The 25,873-nt window shown below is 35.8% G+C and overlaps 1 protein-coding gene and 1 long non-coding RNA gene across 4 annotated transcripts in view; one reads left to right on the top strand and one right to left on the bottom strand.

Moving 5' to 3' along the window:
• The window catches only part of LOC139120847 (uncharacterized), a 46,453-nt gene extending 26,925 nt beyond the window's left edge, over nt 1-19,528 (top strand). Inside the window, exons 2-3 of one of the 2 annotated variants that reach the window (XR_011549155.1) lie at nt 15,920-16,052; nt 19,275-19,528. This is a non-coding gene — a long non-coding RNA (uncharacterized lncRNA). Of the gene's footprint in view, nt 1-15,919; nt 16,053-18,897; nt 18,975-19,274 lie in introns of those variants that run through there. The other variant, XR_011549154.1, reaches the window with a different exon arrangement.
• LOC139120844 (peroxisome proliferator-activated receptor gamma-like) overlaps nt 1-25,873 on the bottom strand; it is a 111,247-nt gene that overhangs the window by 61,419 nt on the left and 23,955 nt on the right. The window contains exon 1 of one of the 2 annotated variants that reach the window (XM_070685436.1): nt 20,513-20,531. The exons of the other annotated variant lie outside the window; for it this stretch is intronic. The gene's annotated coding sequence lies outside the window, so the exon portion shown is untranslated. Of the gene's footprint in view, nt 1-20,512; nt 20,532-25,873 lie in introns of those variants that run through there. 2 annotated transcript variants of the gene reach the window in all.

Below are 25,873 nucleotides of genomic sequence, written 5' to 3'. Positions count from 1 at the left end.
ATACAATAAGAATGGTATCATGAGGAACACTGGCGGTAAAATTTTACTCTTCTGTGCTGGAGGTCACAGAAACAACATCACTATACCAGGTATTTGTTGTACAGGGATAATCTCAGGAAGCAAGACAGCTGATTGGAAAATACCCTGATCAAGGTGTCAATAGGTCTGCAGTAATGATATGCTAATGAACTTTCACTTGGCTGGTCAGAATCTACCTGCCACATTTTACACGTTTGATATGCCCAGCTACTCATCTTTAATAATCTGACATCAAATCATAGGATGTTCTCTACAATGACATATGAATTGATGGCTCTCTAATTGTACTGAATTATCTAGAAATAAAATGGAAAAGAGTGTGACTGAAATGTTATGCAGTACGTTTCAATGGATGTGCATCAACAGACATGGATATACCGATATCAATGACTCATGCAGTTTTGGAAGAAGTAATTAATGAGATTAACATAACAATCAATTGGTCAATGGCAGAATTACATGTGCCACATCATGTCTGCTTATGATATAGCATTCTACCTTTCTATTCTTTGAAATTTATAACTTGTGTGCCCATCAATTGATTAGATCATACACATCAATTGATTACATCATACACATGCATATTCTGGTACATGCATTGTATAAACTAAGGTACCAGTACAAATGATAGCAAATGCCTTCAGAATCAACTGGTAGTGAAATGGTATGATTGATTGTAGTTCATAGGTACATTATCATAAATCAAATTATACCTTCATAAAGTAAGGGCAGGTAACCCTGTGGCTGATACAACTGTGCTGTAATATTTCATGACAATCATAATAAAAAAGTTCATTATTAATTCTACAAAGTAATAATTGGCAGAGGATGTCAAATTCATTGAGATTAAGGTACATGTATTGGTGTTGTTGTTCGTCATCAGAATTTCAATGACAGTGAATTTGTCATCTCAGTAAACCTGACAGTCTGTTTTTTACGTCCATGCAAATATAATGCTATGTGGTACAGCTGTACTAAATACATTTGACCAAAACACAATTTGTTAAAGAAGAATGCTGGAACAGAAAGGAACATTTGAGACTAAACCACCTCAGGGTGATATAACTACATTTTATAACATGTAAGGCTATTTCCATATATGAACAATAAAATTTACTAAACCACAGTCATGTTGTATTTCTAGGCTTATACATATTCATCATACCTTTGATCTGTAATTGAAGTAATATGATTTACTAATAATGGAATACATTTACTAGTGTCTTGCTTTCTACAGAGGATCAAAGGACAACATTGATATGACTGAAGTCACTGTATCTTCAAGTTTATGATACCTGCATTCATAGAGTATTTTCATTGATTCAGGCTATACACTAGTAGAAGCAACCACCAGCTCCTTGAGGAAGACTTTCCATAACATAATTTGAATATTAATAAGGTATAACAATTAATCAAATATAAAATCATAATTATATGACACTCCTACTGGTACATATAGGCATAAACAGTACAGGGGTTCCCCCTCTACTGTCTATGATGTAGGTTAGGTCAGCTTCGGGGAAAAATGAACTAAAACCTTGATCATATTAATCAAAGTAGAGTAGTGGATTAGCCATTACTGATATTCTTCCTGCCTGGTAAACACAGCACCATTAATAAACAATTTAAAGAACATTAATTTAAGCATGCAATTTATAGAGCCAACTTCCTAGAGTGGGTATGCTCATTTAAATATGAATAGGCAGATTATGGTGAAGAATGCACAGATATTTACAGCAATTCAATGATTTCTTTGTGTAAAAGTAACGACAGTGTTACCAACACTAGTTTGAGAAAAATTTTCTGTTCTGAACCCAACAAAGATTTTCATGGATGTGATTGTAATACAGGTCTAACCTTTCCCTAAGCATATAAATTGTAGGGTATACATGATTTTGTGTACACCGATCATTACCACTGTCAAAGTCTGCAGATACCGTATCACTACTGGGATCAAACTGATTTGATCCTTACTCTTGCCTTTTGTTTGATCAAGTACAATTCCAACAATTTCCATTTTACAGGAAAGATTTCTATCCTTGCAGTCAATGAGAAATGAAGGATTGCCATTCACACCGATGGAAGCACATATATTTAGAAGTTGCCTGTACATGTACATTAAGATAAAATGATGAACATATCTAACTGTAGAACGGCTGCTTCAGAAATGAAAATTTTTAACCAATCAGAAAAGTGAAGAAATGATGCAAAGCTTTCTTTCAGGCTGATGAATAGACAGATTTAAAACACACTAAATGGTGTGTTGGTAACAGTATGAAATTGGTTTTGTTTTTGTACAGTTTTGATACAGACCATAAATAAATTTTAGTACCCTGGTTCTCAATATTACTATGTCAGTAGAGTATTGTGAACTATTTAAATAGGTGACAGCATGTTTTCTGTTCCAATTGTGAAGCAAATAGATTGTAGAGTTTATACAACAGCAAAAAGAAGTGGAGACTTTAATTGGCGTTTTTTTATGAAATCCCCAGTAGCTGTAACATTTGGATATTTTATAACATTTCTGTTCCAGGATCATCCACTTTACTCTTTGTAGTGTGTTGACAATGTAGTATGATACATGAATGTTGCTAGTCTATGGGTAACTAGTGCTGTCATTCTTGACTAATTCTTATTTTGACATAAATTCAATCATCAACAGTAACTGCACACACCAACCACATAAAGGATTAGTTGCAAAGCTGAACATTTAGTATTCTAATGTTCATGATTTAGAAGAAGATTGACACACAGACCAAACACACAGAAAAAGACTGTCATAACGTCTAATGCACAAGGGCTGGTCATAAATGGTGTGCTCCTGATCAAGATTTTAAATAGCTATTTTCTTGTCTACTAATGGAGATTTCACAATGATGTGATATGTCCAGAATTTTATGTAAGAATCTAATTAAAATATTAATGCAAACACAAAGTCCATGACACAAGTCAAGCCTTAATAAAATGGCTGACTTTATGAGCATCTGCTGCAGCTGATAAAGCTGATGGAAAATCAAATCAAATCAAAAAATGCAGTTGATGATAACTTTTTTCAAAAGATATTTCTTGATGTGTTACCAAAACCAAACACTGTATCATAATATGTATGAAAGACTAACTCACGACCACAAGAGAATTATTATGCCATATGGACTATAGTTTAAACAGTTGCAAAAATCTTAATTTCAATAAATGAATGTAATTATTATTATTATTACTGATCAGGTATTACGATTTACAGTTCATTTTAATTTATCACAAGTACATGTGACAGGTACATTGTAGTGTTCATCATACACTAAAACTACTATTTGTGATTGTACATGTATCTTCTGACTGCTTGTACCTATTTATAGAAGACATAACACAGTTACCGCAATTAGCTTCAGCAACGGGGCCTTGAATTTTGGACTGATCTCAAATCTCAATTTCTAAATTAAACCACTATCGCATGGTCTCCTGACAACCAGTTTGCAAGCCTAAGCATTCAACCTTGTTACTACTGCACTGTTGTTTCAATCGGTCATCTCAGAGGGCTTGGACAAAAGGGCAAGGAATGGACCATTTTCCATCACGTGCAAGATCTCCCCTCATCTTTCATGACTGTGGTGTTAAACCGGATATTGCCTTGTGATATAAAAAAAACGCGGTTCCATCAACAGCATTCATAATTACAAAAAAGTGAAAATTTTAGTTTACTTATAGTGTGATGATTACACATTCTCTGACAAATTTTGTATCACACGTTAGTTATAGTTACCAACTAACTGGTTCTTTTGCTGGTTCCATGATGCTGTGCGCCGAAGGGTATACAAACTGTACGTTGCTCATAGAACTTTTTAGCCATAGGGTATACGCAGGATATGTTACTCATAGAACACTAAGGTAGGTTACACCCTGACCTGTGCGCAAGGCATTTTTTGGCATTGCAAGTTTGTGTCATTCTTGTATGTACAATACAAAATCAGCATGAGGGTGTATATGGTGTTTGACACAGCCACAGCAATGAATTGTGGGATAACCGAGAAAAAGTCTATTGCAACTTGAATGGAATATACTAGAGTGAATAGCTTCACAAGTCGACATCAAAATATGTATTGTGTCCTGAAGTGAACTGGGTGATATGACAGAGGCAGATTAATTGGCTGTTACCGGTATATGTTTTGTTACATACATTCTCCAACCACTTAATTGCTAAAACAGATGTGTATTCTGGAACTGACACAGTTTTGTACATATGACACTGAGGTCGGTTTTTATTGACTTCTGTTTTCCTGTCATTAGCTGATGATGTCAAACTGACATGCATATGTACTCATTTGAATATATTTACCACATCGACAGCCACGTTCTTGCCAGTTATATGGGGGAGGAAATTTATGATTGGGCCAGTAAATGATATTTTATAACACTTTTGAGTGATACTTAGTACTTTCAACAATGCAGTTTGGTGGAGTTCAGTATTCTTTCAATGGATAGGACAGCCATACATTTACATGTGTGTTTCTGTTTCTTATCGAAATGAATAAAAATTCACATGCTAACAGTAACAAAAATATGTTCTCTACACATTCAGGTTGCAGATGTTAGTGGAAAACAGAATAGTTTCACACTCTTTGAGGAATATAACTGGAAAATATACTTGATAAAGTGAAGGGAGACTGAAAAAACAAACTGAAGATTACAGTTATCAACACATCTGTCCCCTTGTACTGTAACACTGAACTTCAAACAAATGCACATGTACAGAGTACTGGGTATTTTCTGAATGATAAGCAAGATGACAGGACACAGTTAGACTTTAAATCCATTAGACAAGTATATCCCTGACATTATTGTCTGTTCTATTGACACAGACCATTGACCTTGTCCCCGCTTCAAATTAGCAGCATCACTGCAAACAAGGTAGAAAATGCTGCTAGCTATTAAATTAAGCAAACAGACTGAATATTACCACATAAGAACCACTCCAGAATTATCTCTTTCCATGTAAATAATATTTATATACATGTGTAGTACTGGACACAGGTATTGGTGATCAAAGCACCCAAGGCCAGGTCTAAATCATGGTGTGTTCAGTTGATTGCTTCAAAGATAAAAGTGTTACAGTACATGTGAAAACCACCACCTACCACCTCTCCATGCAAAGTGAATATAGTGCAAATACGTCCTAAAAAGTAACTCCACATTTTGAACTCATTAAATAACCAACAAGTCATCGCTGATGACACAGTCCCTGCTGGATTATGGTGTTTGAATTATGGTGATTGAATTACATGCTTGGTAGTTTCAGTACCAGGGAAAGGGGTGAATTTGTTAAATGTTGGGAAATCACATGATAGTAGTCTGTGGGGGGGTGTCATGTTTGTGTACTTGGGACAGTAAAGTTATGGCTGTTGGTGTTTTCCATGGCAAGATCGATAATTACATTTATAAACTGTAATAGCCATATTGGATCGCATCGCACCATTAATTGACATGCACATGTACACTACAACACAATGTCTGTGTGCCAAGTTCGAACGACATCTGTTCAGGGATGGTTGAGGTAGGATTCAAAAACATGAAAAAATTGCAACAAAATGGCCGCCTGGCGGCCATATTGGACAAAATGGCCGCCTGGCGGCCATATTGGATCGTATCAGAAAACAAATTGACGTGCATACATATGCAAGGGTACTTTAAAAACATTGAACGAAATTGGTTGAAAGATAGTTGAGTTATGGTTCAAAAGCCTGAAAAATTTGCGACAAAATGGCTGCCTGGTGGCCATATTGGTTCGTATCGCGAAATAAATTGACATGCATATGTATGACACACTACTTTATCCTTGCACACAGTTTGAAAAAATCAGCTCAGGGATAACAGAGAAATGGCTGCTGATGGACGGACGGGACCCAATCTATAAGTCCCTGCTGGACTGTGTCCGGGGCGGGGACTAACAAATAGCTGAAATATAATGAATTATATGAAACATATTTGACATGAAACTGTATTGTTCCCAGCTATTATTATACTGAGTTAATTGCCCAACAAATGTGTTAGGTGTAATGTCAATTAAAAGCTGAATTATAGAGATAAGGAGCATATTTTAGTATGGCAGTTACTTAGTCCTGAGCTAGTTTTATTGCTCTACAGGTTTTGTCTCTCTTGTAATGTGAAAATGTTGAATTGTATAAAATGCACTTCACTTACTACTGATTATCTACACATTTTGCTAACTGCTTCAAAATATCATTACATCACCATGGCTGTATCAGTGACATGTAATTAGGTGATGACAGCAATGTACCAGTTTAAGTCAAATAGAAGCCTCATCATCACAAATAAAGTGAAAGTCTAGCAAAACTACTAAAATACAGAACATATACGTAAACAGATAGCTCCAATTTCTCCAAAAAGAACACTTACACAATGTAGCTGCTATTCTTCAATAAAGATACAATTATCTGGACTAATTCAATCTAGGGCCACAAGACAGAGCTCTTCTGGTCACACTCAGATCACTTAAAAGCCTTCACCTAAAACTTATTTTTCTGTTTCTATGGTGCCAAGATTGATAATGAAGAAAATCAAATGTTAAGTTGCAATAGGGTGTGCTTCATACAAACTACCTCTTCTAACCACACTAAGATGAATATTAACAAATGCAATGTGATGTCCTGTGTTTGAAAGGAAGCCATCACCTGAAACAATTCTTTTTTTTATTTTAGCATCATACCGGTATACTCAGAGTAAATCAAAACTTCTTTAATCATTTTTAAGGGCTAAATTCAAAGCTACTTCATTCTCAGAGTGTTTTAGACTTTTTTCTGATGCACTAGGTCCTTTTAACTTCAGTAATTATGTAACCCATCTTCCATTGACATAACACAAATGTACATGTACTAATCTTTGATATCTGGGCTAGTGTTGCATGGAATTCACATAACATAAATGTATATGTACTAATCTTTGATATCTGGGCTAGTGTTGCATGGAATTCACATAACATAAATGTATATGTACTAATCTTTGATATCTGGCTAGTGTTGCATGGAATTCACATAACATAAATGTATATGTACTAATCTTTGATATCTGGGCTAGTGTTGCATGGAATTCACATAACATAAATGTATATGTACTAATCTTTGATATCTGGGCTAGTGTTGCATGGAATTCACAAGGTTCCAGCCCATTTCACAACTTTAAGATTACACATAATAAAACAATATTTGAAGTTAAGAGATCAATATTTTAACTGAAATAGAACACAATATTTTACCTCATGTTCACAGATATGCATGTTAATGTTGCCATCTGCAGCCATCTTTCACATACTGAACCAATATTCAACCTTCCAAATCATCCCATTGTCTATAAAGCTCATTTCAGCACCAAACAATTTCATAATGTGAAAATGATGTGAAGAAAGCTGTAGACTAGAGTAAAAGTGACCATGATATCAACAGAGGAAGCCTCACCTGATTTAAAGTATTGCATGTACAGGTATCGGTAAACAAGTATAATTCTGATGTAAAAGTGCACTCATTGTACCTGGCCCATTTCAACATCTGACAAGTGGATTTCAAGATGGCTAAGGCAAGGGGTCTTAGCTTGACCATCGACTATAATGAATTAGGCTGATATTGACTGCTGTTGATAATAATTGTCAATTGTATCTAGAGCGACCTTTGATGACATATTATCAATTATTGTGGCACTATCAGGGTGTGAATGTTATTTAAAATGGATATTACCAAAATGTCATTTGGCTTTATTTTACATTCATGTGTGTGACTGAGCCTGGATGTACAAGATGCAGCTGTAGTAAATTGTACAATGACGTACAAGGGAAGGAAGTGACGGCGATGGAGTTTCCACTTTCACTGCAATACATGGGTTCATTTTAGGTTGTACCTGCACTAGATGAGGGCAATGCCTTGAATAGAAGGAAGGGAACGTGTCAATTCCTGCCATCCCTCTCAGAATACATCATAGCCTACAAAAGTACAGGTCAATCATGAAGGAAAGTGGCACAGAATATCATCCGTTGCATGAACAGGAAAGTAATTCACCCAGTTTTTGATACTTAGGTCAGAGATTTATACCAAACTACATGAATGGTTCAGTGAACTAGTTCATTCACTTCACTCATTCCTGACGAGGCTGGTTAATCTTTTGAACATGTGATCTGAAACATTTAATTGGGCATATCTATAGGTCAGTCAGAGCTTTCCTGGCGTAGACTGTGTCCTAATAACTTGCATGGACTTCGACATGTGGAAAATTATGAGCTCACTCACTTCTGAATACCTGGTATCACTTTTAAGATAAGTGTATATGTACATACATACACTGTACAATGTATACAATGTTGTATCATGTATGGTACATACAATGAAAGATCCAAGGCACCCTACATGAATGTTCTCCATCGTAAATGAGACAATATCATTTGAACTTGCATACAGATACTTCATCAATACTCAAAATGGACATTTACAAAGTATATACACTTTACATAAATGATATTAAATGACATGTGATGCTTCAAACATGGTATGTCTTGTGACCATGATTGGTTAGAGTACATTTTGTTGGTGACAAGTGCATTTACAAATACCAGTAAACATTTTCCAATGACAGGACACATTCGATTTGCCGTATAAAATTGGGGAGCAAAGTTAAACTGCATTGGCAAAACAAGGTGGTATAGTTACCTGGGCTTCCACTAGAACCTGGCACAGAGACAAGATATCAACAATTCATACTGTATTACCATTTAATTTGCACATATTTTCCAAAAATTCAGTGAAGTACATATAGCCCTTCACTGTCTCCTCATTTCTAACAGAGTGCAGGAAAAAATATCCAAAACAAATTACTTTCAGCATTCACAATCATACCATAAACTTTAATGTCTTTACGCTTTGTTTTGGGGCAAAATGTCCTGAAAATTATGATGGGAACAGGGAGAACAATGGATGTAGGATGAGTTTGGTGGTTTAATAATATCAATATCACAGAAGTTTAAATAAAAATTGACACAATCATCACTCCAAATTTGGCAAGTGGTGTTTGATGTTCTTGATGCTAAAATGCAATAATCAAATGCAATGGAAAGGTAGCATGTAAAAATAGGCAACTACAGTATGCTCAGTTAATGGCGTTAGTACTGGTATCATGGCCATGGTATAAAAGGTCAATGTTTTGAGACAAGCAGAAATCTAATGGCAGATGTGGAAAGATGAAGAAACTGAAAGGGGAGGAACCTTTGACCTTTGACAGGACAATACATTCAGAGAAGTGCTCTGGGGATGTTGTAAATCAGTTGTGGAAGAGATTGCATACATGGAAGCAGATTGAAGGGTGACCTCACATCCATGTGGGAAATGAACTGACAACAATTATGAAAGAAACTATCCCCAACTGTACAATAGGGTCTGTTAATAATCTGACGATTTACTGCTAAAGAGTGCCCACATCCCATATATCTTGTCTTTACTGCTTACCCTGTAGGAAAAAGTGAAAAACTGCACATGGATAGCAAGATATTTATGTCTATATGAAGCAAAGTATTGAATGAGATGGATGTAGCTGCAGCAAGAAACAGATGAATGAACCATACATGTACATGTGAATGGAGAAAATATATTATTATTATTATTATCTTTATTTCAGGCCATAAGCCCATACAGTAAAATGTACAAAAATTACAACATTACATCTAAGAAATAAAGCTAGAAAAAACTTAATAAAGAATACTCTTACAATGTTTCCAGAAACTGGACTGAAAATAAGAGTCGGAATTAACACAGCTGCGAATAACAGGGTTTTCGCTTTTCCACAACCGTTCACAAAATGCAAACAACAATTTACGATGAAGCGAGGTAAAATTCAGAATATTTCTGCTAACAAAGTTTAAACTTATACTTGTATCACGCTTCAGATTAAATATCAATCTCAATGCATTATTGTAGGCTACTTTCAGTGAAGACATTTGTTTGACACTGTAATTACACCAAACATTAAGACAATAAACGCTATATAAAAAACTCTTGTAAAGAGTACACTTCACTTTATGTGAGCAATTGCCAAAATTACGTAAAATAAAATTAGCTCTAGCATAAAAACACCGCAGCTGCCGTTGCACATCAGCATCATCTGTACCTGAAGAAGACATAATATAGCCAAGATACTTTTTTGTACACACAAACTTAAGAGGTTTACCATACAGTAGTACACAGGGTATTCTCATACTGTGAGCTTTCCAGGACTTTGGGAAAATTGCCATACATTCTGTCTTTGCAGTATGAAAGATAATGTCGTGCTGATTCCCATAATGTTCACAAACGTTACTTAGTGAAGCTGTGTGATGAAAATTGACAAGATTCCAAGTTCAGTATAGGAAGGTACTTTTTCCATTTGTGTATTTATAATTGTTCCAAAGTGAACATGTGGGATTCTACCTGGGTACTTGTACAACATGGTATAAGCCATGTTTATGTTATGGAAAGATTTGTAGAGCCGAATGGTCGATAATTACGTCCCTGTATTTTCAAAGCATTTCACGATTTTCCTCTGTTTATTCCAAGAAAGGACATAATAACAGTATTAGAGGATAAGAGGTATGGATGGTGACGAAAAGATGCCAATAACAGAAGAGTTATACAGGTAGCTGAATCAATAATAAGCACTATGTGTCAAGTACATGTATGAGTGAATACTATTGAGTTCCAGCATGTCCTACAGATGTTCTGTACAGGACTTAGGGCACTGATTTAGCAGGGAAAAAGGATTGGCAGAGCCAAGGACAAGTCTAGGCATCCCTACTTTCCCTATGGTCACAAGCAGATTTGCTAGTTTCAGGTATGCATGTGGTTTTTACATAGGTACCATTCACGTGTTAGTTTGATCAGTGACTCATTTGATATTGCAGATCATAAACAGGGATCAAATTCAAACAAGATTGTTAGAGTTGCTGACACCATGAAGTAGCGTACAAACTAATAAATTAAAACTGTTGATCCATGTCAGCTGGAACGGCAGGACAACACAGGTAGCACCAATGATTGTAAATTTGAACAAACTAACTGACCACTGAATTTGATGATACATGTACAAGGGCAACACACTCAGGACACAATTATTTGAATTACAGAAAGACAACACTTCTATCAATTATCAAATAACAGCTCCAATGATTGTAGTTGATTCATTTTAGTATGAATATTGTTAACCCTGGATTCAACAGTATAGACTTACCGGTATATATTGTCTAACATTTGAATGAAATAGATCGTTCATGGGCTTTATGCAGCTTAGTTTACACATGGGCAGTTTTATTTTAATTCAATCGTGAAAATTATAAGTAAAATTTGTCTCCACAGTTGTACTAGTCTCTGCTCGACATTTGAATGATACATTTAGCCACCATACAAATGAACGCAAGTTTTCCAAGGGCAGCATTACAGTACTAGTATGCAGGTACTTTAAATGACATCTCTGAATGTTTGGCTAGCATAGTGATGATTTACACTGGACATCTTTTGATTTTGTGATGAAAATTTAATAGGTACATGTACATGTTGGTGCTATTAATATGTTATTACTCAAAATGAGAATGCAACAACTTCAACTTATTACATTGGCAAAATATACCGCTATGTAATCTAAATCATTATTATGTGAAATTCAAATATCACTGTAAGACAGAAATCCTGGGTAATTTTATCATCCCCTATGCACAAAAAACATATCAGTAATTTATCTTAATTCGTATCTGAGAGTTTAAGTGATACCAAAAGAAATACTTAAATGATACACCGAGAAGAAATGCCATCAAAATTGGGAGCTCAAATCTTCACATTCAATCTCAGTATGGTAAGATGATGGTCAAGGAATCTTTGTTGCCATTTCTGGCTTGTTGTTGAAAATTGAAGCTGAAACATAGCAGACAAAGTGATCACTTTCAGCTCTACATGTATGTAGGGCAAGTTACAAAGACATTTCTTAAAGCTTGTACCGTGAACAATTTATGTCTTGAAGAAACTCTGTTAGTAGTATCAAGACTAATCCATCAAAGGTGAGTGATGAAATGCTACAACAGTGACCTGAACTCTATCCAAACTTGACCAAAGCATAACTCCCACAACTTAATTGGCAAAATAAATTATCCTTGCTGGGAAATAACTGTCAGGGAGTAACGTAAGCAAGAATTTGTTTTATGAAAATAGCCAGTCTATGTGGAGTTCTCTAGAGTCATTTACCATATCCCCAAGCCATGGGAAATCACTTCTGCTAGTGATATGGGATAATGTTCTCTTGACTTCAAAAAGAGTTAAGACGGTATATTTATACATGTTCAAAGTTCTATTCTGCAACTACTCAGCAACTGATCATTAAGAAGATGCATTAGAGTCTCACTAAAGAAATAAAATGTTCTGATAATTTTACAGGGTACTGAGTGAAGCTGCTATTGTCCGGAAACAAGGGTGTGTTAAGAAACCTCATCATTGCAAACAAGCAAAGATAACTAAACTTTGAAGAAATTACTATGAATCTTAGCTAGTTTGACAATTTTGAAGTTTTTAATGTATTAGATATACAATGTATGTATGGAACTTCAAGCAAGGATATCATTAGTGTATGTCTTGCATTTATTTCTGCCACAACCATGACCCAGTTTAACTGTTGATATACAGGACAGACACAAGGACAGAAGAGTGATAAATTTAGACATGAATGGTAAGAACACCAGTTGTGTATAATTATGGCAAGCAGTGTGCAGATTGGGCCTGAAAAGAGAGGTGACTGCGTTTGTTTAAAACGTTGTCAGGTACAAGGTGGAGAGACCCACTACAAACACTCAAGCTGATTGAGTCAGTGCCAGTGCCAGAGTGTACTAGTCACAACATCAATTTGTACATATCAATACTAAATTATGGATTTATGAATGGTGTTATTCTGAAATGCCTTCCACATGACATCTTTCATCGTGTCAAACCATAAAAACCCTTTGTACCATGCACAGGCTGTGTCTCCACTGTGTGACTCCATGTGTACTTGAAAACTGGCCCAAAAAGGAACAAATAGTATTGTCAGTTCTGTGTTCGTTATGGTTCTAACCTTATATACATTGTAGTTAGCATTATCTTACAATATCTTTTCTGATAAAAATTGAGAGCTGTGTACATACGTTAGAACAAGTTAATGTCATTGAGCTGTGCTTGTAGAATACAGAAATTTTCCATGATTGAGATTAATACATGTAGTACCATAGAGGATAATTAGACCACTCAGACTGCATTAAAGAAACCATGTAAGTTGACTTTTCACTTACAAAACTTGTACCCCCGGTATGGCAGAGCAGTTCAAATCATCTGCAAGATGACTTGTATACAGTGAAATGTTATGTACAACTCTCTTAACTTTGTATGATATAAATATCATTATTATACACCTGCGTGTGTAACCTATGGAATTTTTTCATACAGTAAGTTTCATTATTATACACCTGGGTCTGTAACCTACGGAGTTTTGTCATAGTTTCAGTCTCAGAGGGCACCAAGTCCAATAACTTTGACGTGGAGTACAATAACTTTAGGTCTTATTGCATGCTGTTTGACCTTTGACCTTATAAAACCTTTACGTCAACATGGGGAAAACATGAGAAGATTTTACATTCTTTGCAAAAAATTCACTTCAAAATATTCAGTACTTCAGATAGTGAATCATAGTCTGAAACCTGTAAATTTTTGTGAAATTATGATGCTGACCTACAATTTCTACCATGAGCACTGCGCCGCACAGGTTGAAATTTTGTTCAGTGTGCTTTAGTGGACAAGCTGAATGCATTCCCAGTCTGCCTGTGATCACTCAGTGCAGTGTGCAATGGGCATCCTAAAAACGCCTTAATTTCATCTTTTTTGTAATAAAATTAGGCTAAAAAGGTGTGTAATAATAAGGCTACCAGGTATTAACTAAATACCAGGATTTAAGTCTGAGTACAACGTACGCTTTGGTATTGTCCTTGGCACTATGCTTGTCAGACAATATTGCTGCATGATGTATTTGGACATAAATCCCAGTATTTTGTGCACTGTGGAAATGGCAAAAACAGTTGTATGGGCTGAGATCCTATAAACTATGATTAACTTTTTTATGTTAGCCCCTTGACTATTTGTACCTTGAATGCTTGAAATCTCCAACAATGTCGTGAAAGGCGTTGATCGCGATTTCGGGTTTGTTACTAAATATAGCTGCACGCGCGCGACTTTCGGACAAATATGCTGAAATTCCGACAAATTTTGTTGTTGTATACGCGGCTGTTGTTAAAGCTTGTAGTCTCAGTCATCAATTCATACGAATAAGTGTGACGCTAAATAGCCATTCTAACACTCGCAGGTTTTATTTTCGTCGTTTATGCGGAAAATGCAGACAAATGTTTATTTATGCATATTAATGAGAGAACAGTGATGTCATTTACGATCAGCGCTATTACATGTAGGTACTGTACATACCTTGCCTGCCAAAAATCCCACTGAGATCCTATAAATATTGCCAGTGTGTTTTGGTTTACAAAATGTACCAATTTTAGTACCTTGAGGTAGTCAGGGGTCAGTGTTGCTGCAGTTCCGACCCTCCCAACTTTCTCTGGCGATTTTGGATGCCACCATCAAAAATCACTGGGTAAAGTTGTGGGCTACAGAACTGCAGCAAGGGTTAGTGATCTAGAATGTATACCAATAGATGAATGCATAAAAAGTAGAATTTTTGAATCATGGAATCGGAAGAGGATGGACATCATGTTAATTTCAACTTTTTCATACAAGGACAACTTGACATACTCATATTATTATTTATTTGTATATACATAACCTAATAGAACTACATCAGTCTTTGTTTTCAAGTGTCATTGCTACAATGTCCTGTCAGATAACAAAAACTTAAATGTTGTGACCCTTTGAAGTTTTGCGAGGACTACTAGCAACTTGTTAATTGTCAATCTGTCAAGCTTGGATAGCACCCAGACAGGCACTAGTTTGTGCATTTACTTTCAGCAATGGGCTTCAGTTTCTAAAAGAACCTTTACATGTAAAAGTGTAGCCTTATTGGAAAATAAAGGGAAAAGTATTCTGGCTTTCACAGAATGCATGATGTCATGAAGACACATGTTTCCTGTTCATGTCATCTATATCTTACATTACAACTCTAAGGTGTAACTTGATTGTGGTAATTTTGAAGATAATGGTTTAATCCTAAACTGCTAAATTGTTATTGAGCTTAATATTCTACCAGTTACTTCAATCAGACTCGTGATCTTCCTGACTCCGGGTCAGAGCAGATAAAAAAAGTTCTGATGACTGTTTCAGGCACACTTGGTAACAAAAAACTTTAGTTACTGGAAAAGCAACCAAAATAGTGTATCACTGTGGAATACAGAGATAATATGATAATATGACATTATAGCACACATTATCCTATGATGGATGACATTAAAAGATGTATCAGAAATGTTCACCAATGCATTACAGAGTCAGTCAGAAATGTTCTTATCACAATCACTAATCTGATCAATTACTGTCAAATGAATTGCGATGAACTCAAACACAAAGTGCATCGACTTGTCGCAGAAGCAGAGATAGTCACTTGTGCAGTTTGCTGTGTGAACTTTGCCATGAATTCACGTACTCACAATGTAAGACCAATGGTATTTGCAGCATAAGTATAAATCTTTTTGTCTGTCAACATCGTAGAGCTCTGTACCTCATCACATCAAATCACAGTGATCAAGTGTACTGTAAGGTACGAACAGTCTATGTGCTAGACATGAAATTCTACAAACACTGCAGTTTACTTTTTCCTTTCTATACAATCTGTTTGGAAAAAATAGTTTAAAGAAGGTGAAGCAGCTCTTGAAGGTCAACGAGAGGTCGTATCTGAAGAAGAATTGAGGAGGGCTGACCCAATTATCATAAGCACACACTGACAGTAGACAGAAGAATGAGAAAGATGACCTGGGTCAAGTAAGTACTTTACAAGTTGTGAGCAATCTGTCCATCAGCTGGGACATCAGCTGGGACAGTGCCAATCAAACCTGCCTTCACCATATATACACACTAGATCTATGCAAAGCTACTTCATATCCATAAAACCCTGGTCAATTTATATATATATATATATATATATATATATATATATATATATATATATATATATTACAACTTAATATTACGGCTGAAAATTTTGATTTTAGCATTATTTTTCAACAAGGTTTGTGAACTTGAAAAGTTAAACTGTTAATTTGAAATACATGTATCTAGAAAACTCTCCTTTGACCATTGGTCTAACATATGTACAGTACTTCAAATAATTTGTGAATCTTTTCATTGTCCTGAACTGCTCACACCATTGTGGAATGTGACTACAACTAACTACAACTGACTACAAATCTACCTGTAGTAACCAAACACATGATTAGAAACTTTGAATACCGGTACTTGGTGGTGCTAAAGTTCATGAGAAAATGTATGTTGAAGTTTTCAGGTCATTCCTGCAGCAATAAAATAATCAATGCTAAAAGAATATGTCACTCACACACACACAGACACAGAGACACACACAATTATATTTGCAATTATTTGAATGTGATCAAAAATTAGATGTGAATATTAAGTAAAACAAAGTGGAAAAATGCATTGGCATGTTGAGAAAAATTTGCTTTATCAGTTTCTGTTACTTCAATTAAGTTCAGAATATATCAGAGTCTGGCAGATAATTTACTTGTGTGATATATATCCTTGATTATATTATTTCAATGTGTTGAAAAGCTTCTATTTTGATTATACTGTGATTTAACAATATGTAACACTTTAATTGTCTTGTACATGCACCACAAAGGCTTTGTTAGTACCAGTCAATAGTCAAAACAATAAATGAATTCATATCATATATCACTGACTGTATATAAACAACGACTACTTGTACTTTGTAATTTCATTAATGGAAAATTCCAGTGTGCTCTGTTTGAGTTCATATTTACACAAGTCATCGTTGATGACACAGTCCCCACTTGTTAATAGGTACTTTGATTACAGGTCCTCAGAGAGGATAGAGTCCTCTTCATTAGGTCTGTGATAAAAATACTTTTGAATAAATTCGCTTGATACATGTCTGAGTTGTAGTTCAGGACATGAAAAAATGGTATAAAATGGCCACATGGTGGCCATATTGGATCGTATCACAAAACAAATCAATGTGCATATGTATGACTTAGGTCAATGTCCTTGTACCAACTTTGATTAAAATCGGTTGAGATATGCCTGAGTTATGGCTTTGTACATGAAAAACTCATAACAAAATGGCCGCACAGCAGCCATATTGAATCGTATCACAAAACAAATTAACGTGCATATGTATGACATTGGTCAATCTCCTTTTACCAACTTTGAATAAAATCGCTTGTTACATGTCTGAGTTATGGTCCTGGACATGAAAAAACGTAATAAAATGGCCACACGGCGGCCATATTGGATCGTATTACAAAACAAATCAATTTGCATGTGTATGACATAGGTCAATGTCCTTGTACAAATTTGAATAAAATCGGTTGAGATATGCCTGAGTTATGGCTCTGTATATTAAAAAATCATAACAAAATGGCCGCACAGCGGCCATATTGGATTGTATCACAAAACAAATTGATGTGCATGGCTATGACATTGATCAATGTCCTTGTACCAACTTTGAAAAAAATCTGTTGAAACATGCCTGAGTAATGGCTCTGTACATGAAAAAATCATAATAAAATGGCCGCCTGGCGGCCATATTGGATCGTATCACAAAACAAATTTACGTGTATATGTATGACATAGGTCAATGTCCTTGTACCAACTTTGAATAAAATCAGTTGAGATATGCCTGAGTTATGGCTCTGTACATGAAAAAATCGTAACAAAATGGCCGCACGGCAGCCATATTGGATCGTATCACAAAAAAATTAAAGTGCATATCTATGACATTGGTCAATGTCCTTGTATCAACTTTGAATAAAATCAGTTGAAACATGCCTGAGTTATTGCTCTGTACATGAAAAAATCGTAATAAAATGGCCGCCTGGCAGCCATATTGGATCGTATCAGGAAACAAATCAATGTGCATCTGTATGACATATGATGTAATCCTTGTACCAAGTTTGAATGAAATCGCTGCAGGCGTCTCTGAGATATCTGCGTGAACGGACGGACGCACGGACGCACGGACGGACGCACGCACGCACGGACATGACCAAACCTATAAGTCCCCTCGGACGATGTCCGTGGGGACTATTTATATAAACTACAGTGTATTGTAATAGGATAAAAATATACGACCACCTGAATGAGAGTTAGAATTCCAGACATTAAAGAAAAACAAACTCACTGGCTGTAAATCTGATACTGCAATTACATGGTGACAGAAACATACATGGAGCATGTAGCATGGTTCCTGGCCAAGACAGGTACCATGCATTTTATTGTTATTGCTCTCACCTACATGTAATCACTATGCACTGACACATTGTCTGACTCACAAATAGCACTCAAATTACAGCAAAAGATGGATTATTTGATAATTTTGTCACAGACTATTTCAGTGTAGATTTGATGAGCAGATGCATACATTTTACTAAATAACTAACTACCTGCTACAATGTTTTTATTTCCAATTAACACTGCACTGCTAAATAAAGGCATATTTATTATGACAAGTATAAGAAATACAACTGTTATATTGTATAGTTAATACCAGGAGAGAAAATGAAAATGTTACATTTTGTAGATGTAGATTCATCTGCATGATGCCCACCATGATAACAATAGCTCCCTATAGCATTTCAGAGATCAGATGGCGTAGTTTATCTGACAACATCAAGTTCAGAGTGTTGCCTTTCACAAGAGCAACAGGGCATGTTAATTTACAAATACATGTATATGTTTTGTTACCGTATATGTTACGTACAGATATTAATACATATCAAGGAAATACAGCCTCTAAAGTGGTCTTCACTTTTTTAAATTCTGTATGTTTAGAAACAAAGAAAATACCTATATGATGTTAAGGTATTGAAATTTATGCTGACATTGGATGTTGTATATAGCCTAGGTCTGCTTTGAGATTTACCTGGCAATACCTGCCTTTCATAAAATGTGCTGCTTGAGTAGCTTCCTGTGTTGCTAATACGTTTTTTTCTACATGTAATTTTCCAGGCCTAGACCCAACCTACAAGTCGAGATCAATGGAATTTGTCTACAAAACATGTCAGTGAATGGAGTATAAACTAATAAGATGTTTAAACAAAGTTAGCATAAGTGTACAGTTACCAGAAGAGACATTGAAAATGTCATACTTTGCAGATGTAGAATTCAAGCTTACATCACTTCCTTACAATACCACGCTGGAAACTATCATTTTCTTGTGTAAAAATATTAAGAATATTGACCACGAACACATGCTCTCTGACAAAACACAATTTCCTTTACAATCAGTTACTTGGCAGAGAATGTACTGTATTTAAATTCTCAGTGATACACATGTACATTGGGTAGATATCCTGAATTGGAAGTTGTTCAAATATGTTCTACATGTATCTTTCTCACTGCTGTCGGGCACAGAGTGGATAACCTATGAATTGTCTCTCCTTGTCATCACATGGTATACCTGTAAATACTACAGAGAGACCACTGCACATGTTGGTATGCAGCAGAGATAAACAGATTCTCATATGAAGTGGATATTGGCATAAAACAATTATGACTTTGGCCCCCATGGTGATCACATCACAATTAGTATCAAAGCTTTTAACAGAGAAGCTGTTCCATAAATAGATTTCAGAACATCCTCATGTTTAAACATGCTAAGGTGCACAGCATGCTGTATTCACACAAACACCAAATAATTCATTTGTAATGATGTTGTATCAACAGTAGCAGGTTATTTATTCATCCGGCACACACAGCTACGTAGATACAAGAGGTATATTTCATTTTGAAAACTGTCTAATGACCACTATTCAAACAACACACCAACATCCCCTGGCATATCTCTCACATTTGTCACTATCAGCAAATTGCTGGTTCCAGGTCACAATGCTTGTACTGGTTTCATGCCTATATTTTTAACTTGCATGTAATTTTTCAAAACTTGGACAACAAACAAGCCCTCATTTCTTTTAGATTCAATGGATCAGCAGTGTCTACTACACAAGCATCTAAAGACTTTCTCTCATTTTGTTCAGCACCAGTCTACAGCACTTCTACAAATATACAAATTGTTTTTGCGTTCTAAAGTTCAAAGTATTGACACAAATTTTAGTTCACATCCTGATTATCACCATTGCACAGCGTATCTCTAAGATAGCAATCAAATTTACTGGTTTTTTGACAGCAAACTTCTTTGAGATGAGTCAGAGATTAAAATCCCACAATACAGCACATATTTCACTGACCTTAAACCTCTTTCCCAAACTTGGAAATTTGCAATCATCTCATTCCAGACAAAAATGCACAATGGTAGTCCATCAGCGGTCATATTGTAAAGGAACACACACATGATAGGGAGTGGAGGTTTACCTATGTCAGACACACTGTAACAGTGCAATGCATATTCTCTAGGGTATCTGTTTGTTAATCAGTCCAATAGTATGTGTTGCATAAGTTTGATAATAGTCACAAAACACAGCAAAGATTACTACACTAAACCTCTAAATGTACTGTGTGTAATAAACCCCCACACAATAATCTCAACAAGAGCTTTATAATGCTGTTCTATGCAAGTGATAATGTATCAGTCATCATGGAGTTTATATGCATGTTCCTTAAACCATTCCTCCCCTCTCCCCTTCCCTCCCCCAAAGGTAGTGGGAAACTCTCTTTCATCCAAATTTCTGAATAGAGGTCCGATCATGTTGTAGAAGACACCAGAGTGCATTAAACCTTAGCAGTGAATTGGTTGAACCATGGAAATTCAGGATTTTCAACATTTTGTCGGACAGAAGCATTTGAATTTATTTCTAACCTGTAATGAATGAAGATTGATGTTGATTGGATTGACATGATCCGTGAAGTTGTAGATGAAGCATGAAAGATGACGGCATGTATATCTATGACCAAAAGTATTAAAAAACATCATATATTTTTGCAGCATTTATTGAGGTACCACACTACAGTGTGAATACAAAATACTTTTCCAAAGGCTCTAACACATTTGCTGCTATCTCCCAATCTTCAGTAAACATTAAATAAAATAAATTTGTGAAAATAATCAAATCTTTTGCACTCAGTCCAGACAGAGTAATTTGAAATACCTGCCTTATCATTTACTATCTACATAATACAGGTAGGTTAGCATCTACCCATTTATATTCTTATTACATAGCAGGGTAGCTAGGCAAAATTAAAGTTATCTGGGGTTACTAACCCATACAAAGTCAAAGCTCAAACCTAGTAATCTGAATTCACTTATTAAGCATTGCAAAATCTTTGTATTGGTGACTGGAGTAACCTTAAGAGCATTAGACCTACGACCCACTACTCTGTGTCGACAACCCACTACTCTGTGTCGACAACCCACTACTCTGTGTCGACAACCCACTACTCTGTGTCTACAACCCACTACTCTGTCTACAACCCACTACTCTGTGTCTGCAACCCACTACTCTGTATCTAAAACCCACTACTGTGTGTCTACAACCCACTACTCTGTGTCTACAACCCACTACTCTGTATCAGAGTATTGGTTTCACACTTCAGATCTTGCAATGCTACCTTAGTCTGCTACTTTGCCATTACAAGATGATAAGCAACTTAAACTGAGTTGGTTGTTTGTTTTCCTACTTGTATTTTAAGACATACTTTCAGGTAAAATAAGCGCTCACTCCCTTGTTCAATAAATCAACAGGTTAAAGTATCCTTATGGAGAGTATGCCAAGATACAGATCTGTAGCAATGTCGTTTGCTGATTTTTGTACTACCGTGGGTCCGTCTTCATCCATGAACATACTTTAGTTTACATGTCATAAGTACACGTTCATGCCCTATACACATGGCTAGATTGGTACCTATGATAAGTTTAAAGCCTCCAAGCCATTTACAGCCAAGCTTGTTCATTGGTCGAAGCTGTACAATCACATACAGACAGGATGTGAGAGTAGGTAGCAGTGAGTTTTAACTATTATTGCTTGGAAAATCATATCAAGAACAATCTTCCCATTGTGTTTGTATGCAGGACTCTGCCTCTGTACTGAAAAGTGTATACAAATGCAGTTATGACCCATCTCTACTGTCTATGGTTAAAACATACCAAGAAGAGACAGAAAGTTGAGGCCCTTCTCAAAGACAAAATTTGATTCCTTTCCCTAGGTATTTCAACAGCATATGGTCCCACCCATGTATACACAGCAAATGAGGTGAAAGAGTTAATTACCATAAAAAACTTGATATTAACCTACTGACCTACATTTGTATAATTATGACACAATCAAGAGTGACTCCTCCTTTTCTGTGCATGCCAATGTTGTCAACAACACATTGAACTTGTAATAGTGTTCATCACTATCCCACGATTCATCATTTCTACTACTACCGTACATTGACACTAGTCCTGAATGACATCATCAGTTGATCATCAGAGCACCATTCATGCTGAAACAGTGTAACTTTTGTCAGTTTTCTAGTTTGGTGTAGCAGAATGCGTCAAGAATGCGTCAAGAGTCTCACACCTACCTGACGGGCCATTCATTTTAATTTTCCATTCTATGAATGCTGGTGGTCTCAGTAAGGTTGCTTCATTGTTGCGTCTTTGGCTTCAAAATCAGAAAGCAACAGCGTAGTTAACGTTTTGCATCTCAAAAGTCACATTGATGTGTATCTTTTGTTGCATATTCTTTCAGTAGGTCAATGCCAATTTCATCCACCTGCCATACTGTTCTCAGACTAGTAAAATGTCAGTGAGTTTTTTCTGAAGGTTCTACAGTCAACAGCAATGGATGAAGTGTTGATCAGATTCTCTTCCTTGACAGCATCTTCTGACAGCAAAGTGGCTTTACTCTTGACAACTCAGTGACAGCAACAGAGACAATTCTATACAATGTTTCTTTGCAACACACCACATTAGGCTATATGTATGGTTACCAGAAGCTATAAAGGCCATAGGTTGCCGGAGTTATAGTGTAAGAAAATGGGAGCATTCAAAGTACAGCTATGGCACTGTTTAAATGCAATTCTGAGCTAGCCATACAGAAGCCTTTTAACCTGTCAAAGAGAAGGACACTGCACTTAAGGCATCTTACTTTAAAACCCTTCCATATTATGTTTGAGCACTGTAAGACAATTCTGACCTTGTTTGTGTCTGAGCCCGGGTCTGAGCTGAAGATGAAAAACCAGCTACAGGTTTTAGTTATTTGCTTACTAACGTACACACAGTCTGACATTATTGTACTAGATTGTTGCTCAAATGTTCTGAAAATGTACTTATACATATTTACAACACATTTTCATTTTCTTGACATTGTTTTTTGCTCACATATGTATCTAGGTATGCATAGCATTAGGTCCAAGGTTGAACACGACAACAAAAAATTAGCTTTTCCTTGAAGATGCACATGTACATCAGGGCTCAAAATATTTTTTTTCAACCAGCTGTCCATTGGAAAAGTTAATGAAATAAAAAGAACCTGTCCCTGTCAAAAGAGTGCATGTCCACAAAAATGGTTCTGTTAATTCCTAGAAAATGTACCAATTTAAACTTACCTAAAACAAACAGTTTGGTTTTATCATTATAATCAAGTTATATTAGTGTGCAGGCGTCCAAGCTAAATTGACAAACAAATGAAAGTCCTCTCTGATGTAAGAAAATTTAGTGGTGAAGGCTAACAAAACAGTTGGTGAGTTTACATTGCTGTCAGGTAAGAGTAGACTTAGCCGCAGTCTTTCCCACAATTCAACAGAATACACAGACAATGATGTCATGCTGCAAGATGAATTCATTTATTACTTAGTATCTGTTATGAAATGGAGTGACATCTGTAAGTCAACTCTGCAAAGAGATATTTTTGTTGATATGAAAACCATGGCTGTGGAATCCTAACAAATTTCAAGTACAGTCCAACTACTTTTTATCTTCCTTCCCGAGCGTGTTCAATATAAACATTACAATGCAAACTTTATCACATGACTAGTCTATCAAAACAGAACATGGTGATCACGAAAAAATAATGATTTACAATATTTCTGTATCACTGATCATAGAATGAAATTATTAGGAAAGCTTGAGAAGAAACAATAAATGAAAGATTGTTTGGTAAAAGTACAATGTCCATACATGAAAGAATATGTTGCTTTACTGTAAATGTGTATGAAGTGAAACTACTGAAGACTATTAATGAATGAATGAATGTAGGATGAATGTTATTAAAACCATGACAGGAATACCATATACATGTACATGTAGGTCCATTGCATTATGCAATGTAAACAATGTACACCCAATATTGAAAAGTCAAAGATTGACACTGTGAAAGTGATAAACATGACTTGAATGTGGCATGGCTTCTTTGTAATTCTCCCTACAAACAATCCTTATCAGTTTTCCTATCTGACAGGAAGTCAGCTGGTCACTGTGTGTGTGTATCTACATCTCCAATACTTCTGTACACACTTCAACACAGTAACATGTAAAGGGAGGACAAACACTATTACTCCAACTCACAGTATCGTTACATAACATGATTGATCCAGAGTCCTGCTGTTCTAACCAAGGTTGCACAAAGTGTAAACAGCAAAAGTAAAAGCAAGACTGCTAAAATACATAGAGAATCAAGATGAAGAATGCCAGCACCTGGTTCCTAAACATGCATGGAACATCTATAACTTTACTTCATTCAAAACAAATAGAAAAATTACTTGATATATCCTCATTTACATTTGCTACATTCAATATATTCTCTTTTCAATATTAAAATAAACAAGAACTACATGTTGTTTGTCATTGGTATGCAATTCACTATTTCAAATGTCAGCAATCCTCAGTTGACAATCACACTAAATATTGTTCCACATAATCTTGTCTTGTTGAAAAAGAATAATTGTCAAATGAAAATACCCACAAGGCAGAAGGAAAGATGGCCAAAACGTCATACATGGATCATATGTACACTTTCAGCTACATGTAACTTGCCACCACATTGACAGCAATACATACATACATACAGTACATGAACTTTGGCTTGTCTTAAACAGTCTAAATAATAGGAGCTTGGGACAAACTGGGCCAAGTAAGCAAATGACATCACTAATATCATAAACCAAGATGATAGAGATAACTCCAATGTTTTCTCTCTAACCTAAACTCACAACTACTCAATTTAAAAACTATTAAAGCGCTGCAGGAACGCAAATGAGTGATTGTACATGAAAACTTATGGAATGAATAGGTGATAATATCATCATACACAACCACAGCTTGTAAATCAAACATTTTTTACTCTGTATCAAATTCTTTTCTACAGATTTGACTTTATTCCTCACCAATAATGTTCTGTAATCTGACAATGTCACCACTACACAATACTGTACAGCAGAATGTTTTGAACGTCAAACTATGACCGTACGCTTTTGAGACACAAATTTGGCCACTATAGTCAAGCTATTAGCATGTGTAATTTCATAGCACACAGTCCATGTAGCCGACAAGGAGATGCAAATGATATGCGGTCAAGGTCTCCTCAACTAACTTTCAGCTGGTTCTTCACTTTCTACTATTTTTTTAGTATTTTTTACAAAGGCACAGACTTATTCTACCTGCAACTTAA

The sequence above is a fragment of the Ptychodera flava genome, chromosome 20 (assembly GCF_041260155.1).
Source record: "Ptychodera flava strain L36383 chromosome 20, AS_Pfla_20210202, whole genome shotgun sequence".
Lineage (NCBI taxonomy): Eukaryota > Metazoa > Hemichordata > Enteropneusta > Ptychoderidae > Ptychodera > Ptychodera flava.
Note: the sequence above shows the minus strand (reverse complement) of the source record. Positions and strands in the feature narration are given on the sequence as shown.